The 3,541-nt window shown below is 51.5% G+C and overlaps 1 pseudogene across 1 annotated transcript; it reads right to left on the reverse strand.

The window, feature by feature from the left end:
• Positions 1 to 739: 739 nt before the first annotated feature.
• LOC307057468 (PC-esterase domain-containing protein 1B-like) lies at positions 740 to 2,148 on the reverse strand (annotated as a pseudogene). The gene has a single exon. The product of its transcript is annotated as a PC-esterase domain-containing protein 1B-like (transcript).
• Positions 2,149 to 3,541: the final 1,393 nt, after the last annotated feature.

Here is a 3,541-nt window from a genome sequence, read left to right on the forward strand (position 1 = left end):
GGGTTGGATGGGGGAGGAATGAAGAAGAGGAGCAGACAGGAATTTTAGGGCAATAAAACTATTCTGTATGATACTATACATGTCATTATACATCTGTCAAAAACCATAGAATGTACAACACCAACAGTGCACCCTAATGTGTAAAATGGACTTTGGGTGAAATGATGCATCAGTGTAGTTTCACTGAAGGTAAACAAATGTACAATTTTGGTGTGGGATATTGATACTGGGGGAGGCTGTGTATGGGAAGTATATGAGAACTCTCTACTTTCCTCTCAATTTTGCTATGAATCTACAATTGCTCTAAAAAATGAAGTCTATTTTTAAAAATATGCTAGGTATTTGATGAGCTCAACAGTAGAAAATATGTCTCTAACAGAAAATAAAAACTCTTGTGTTAGTGAATGGAATACTTTTTTTAAGGATAAATATTATGTTGAAGCACAGATAAATTTAATTAAGGAATGTGCAAGACAATTTGTGGTGAAAGCTTTGGGGAGTAAGTTCTATAAATGTATGTAAAAACTAATGGTGATACTGAAGTCACTAGAAACGTTTTGGTAAGTCTTAAGGTTCAAAATTTTTCCCTTTTTCTTTTCAGGAAAAATGTCGAGGGATAATACTGTTGGAAGACTTATATTTAGGCAAGGCTTAACCGTGTGTGTACTTTTTCATTTAGAGCTCATTTCTGCACAAACGTTAAGAGGAGAATGGTGTGATGGTCTGGGTTCTTGCCTCCTCACCAAGAAGTGGGGTGAAGGCTCTGGCAAAGAAGAATGTGTGAGGTTACTGACCCGTGAAAGTAAGAGAGTGAAGGAGTCCTCACCATCGCAGGGTTGCTGAAGGCCACGCCTGAGTGAGAGAAGTCGGGCAGTCTGTCCAGCCTATTGACTACGTTGGGAAGGAGCCCAGGTCCAGGTCTGGCTACTGGGGTCTTGCCTCTGGGTGTGCTTGGGTCCATCTGTTGGTGCGCCTTCACTGGCGTCTGCATGGCCCACTGGGGCACTGGGGAGGGTAGGGAGGCGACCTTCTGCTCCGATGTTGGGTAGCAGTTCTGCGAATCGGGCCCACACGTGTCTCCCAGACAATCATCGAGTTTGCTTCGCCAGTGTGTATCTGACCTGGCACGCTGAAGAATCACTGGAGAACTGCCCGTGCTGTCAAGCTGAGTGGTAGGGCACACAGGTGCCTTGGAGGTAGTGCTGGAACGGAGGTCGCGCCTGGGGCAAGGGTTCCGAAGGTCGCCGCGGAGGCATGCGGACGTGGCTGGGAACCAGGACAAGGGCTGTTCGCTTGGGTCACCTCTGCTGTCCCGGGGCTGCCTACCGTCCACCGGGCCTGGAAGTCCCCTGGTGGGACCATCCCTGATCCACCTGCCCACAGGGTAGCGGCAGGGGAGGTCCACGCTCCAGGCGTCGGCCAGATGCACCAGCAGCAGCTGGGAGAGGTGGCAGTGTGCGTGCTCGTCCCAGTGCACGCCATCTCGCTGTCGGTGCTGTCCTGCATGCCGGAAGTGGAAATGCAGGTCCAGCATGTCGAAGCCGTACCTGCTGGCCTCAGCCGAGCTGTAAAAGTTGGCCTCTATCACTTCTTCCCGCAGGTGCGCACCTCGGAATAGGTCCTCTGGCAGGAGGAAGCCCCGGAGACGACTTCCGCCACTGGCAGGACCGTGTTCCACACCAGGAGGCAGGCCTCGGGCAGCACTTTGTCCAGGCGCCCGAACAGGCTCTCTAAGCCCTCCAGGTAACTCCTCGGGAAATCCTGGCCGTACCTGGAGAGGTCCCAGAGGCAGGAGTTCATGACCACGTGTGGGGCGTGGTCGCCCCGACGCAGGTGTTCCAGGACGTCTTTACGTACGCGGAGTACGCATGCGTGAGGAAGTAGAAACGCAGCAGGTAGTGGCCGGAGCAGAACGGACGGACGTCGCGGTAGTGCGTGCAGGCGTTCCCGCCTTCCGCCCTCCCGCGGCACATAGTGCTCGAAGCTCACCTCGCCCTTGACCTTCAGCTGGTTGGAAGAGAGCAGGCAGTCCTTCGGCAGCAGGAGCACCAGGTCCTTGTACACGGCCCCCTGCATGGGGTCCCCCATGACGACCACAAACTGGTTGCGCAGCAGCTGCCGGACTTCGCAAGCCTGCAGGTGGGCCATGGTGGGGGAGGGTAGGCGGGAGGCCTGGCTCCTGCCTTTCCTCGGGAAGGTCGGAGGAGAACTCTGGGGAAGGGCAGACGTGCACGGGAAAGAGGGCGGTGCGCAGTTGGGCGCGGGCATTAGTGCCCGCGCGGGGGTCCCGGGCAGCGAGGAGAAAGGAGGCAGCGTGTTGGCGCCCTGAAGTCCGCCTCAGCCAAAACTGACTTTGGCCCGCGACGTGACCTCTGACCCGCGGAGGCGCCTGTGCGGGGCCCAGGCTCCACCTGGCGGAGGTGAGGCGCAGGACTCCCGCGGGAACCTGCCCCGCTCAACTGCAGTGAGCGTTCTCTTTCAGCGGATCCCTGCTTGCTTTCTAATATCTCAGGCTTGGACTGCTATTACGCTGCACTTCTGGGCACATCCAGTCCACTGTCCCTTCTTTGTTTTACCAGTATCTCAATAATGGGGCGCATCTGGGATGCCTCTTTTTGCCCCTGGCTCTTTCTTCTTGTATGCGTTCCCACCTCTACTTGAGAATTTTATTGCTGGCTTGGTTCTCCTTTTGTACTGCCACCTCCTTTACTAGAGGCATTTGAGGAATGTCTCCGCCAGGGGAGAGACGCCATTCCCAGCGGGAGAACCTCGCTGGGGACTGATCTACAGCCAGGATTTACAAGCAATGATCGGCAGAATACTCGGGTCTAGTGCAAATAGTAGAGGGTTCAACTCTAATTTTTTTTCTTTTAATTAAACTACTTATTGTCACCTCATTGTGGGTTCTCATGCACTTGTAAGAAATAATACAGAGAGATTTTCGTATACCCTTTACCTGCTTTCCCCCATGGGTAACTCCTCCTGCGCCATTCCCCTAATGCCTGGTAATTGCTAAACTGTCTGCATTTCGAGAATTCTGTATAAATAGATTGTACAGAATATAACTTTGGGGGATTAACTTTTTCCCTCTACATCATTCTCTGGTGTTCATCCAGTGTGTCCACTTTATAAACCCTATACTGTTTTCTTCATTAGAAAATTACTTTTCCAGTGGTAGAAATGTGTCAATATTCTTCCCTTTTTATTCGCTGAGCACTATTCTATGCTATGGACGTACTACAGTCACAGTCACTTCAACCATTCACCCGAAAGTATGTTGGGTTGTTTCCAGTTTTTGGCTATTGCAAATCATGCTGCTGTGAACATTACTGTACAGGATTTTGTGAGAACCTAGATTTTCATTTTTCTGGGATGAGCCCTGAACTGTGATTGCTGGGTTGTGTGATGGGTGCAAATTTAGTGCTTTCAGAAATGCCCAGACTGCTTTCCCAAGTGGCTGTACCATTTCACATTCCCAGGAGCAATGAATGAGTGGCCAGTTTCCTTCTTTAGGATGTAGATATGGACATCCTGGGTATGA

Source organism: Hyperoodon ampullatus (genome assembly GCF_949752795.1).
Source record: "Hyperoodon ampullatus genome assembly, chromosome: 8".
NCBI classification, from domain to species: Eukaryota; Metazoa; Chordata; class Mammalia; order Artiodactyla; family Ziphiidae; genus Hyperoodon; species Hyperoodon ampullatus.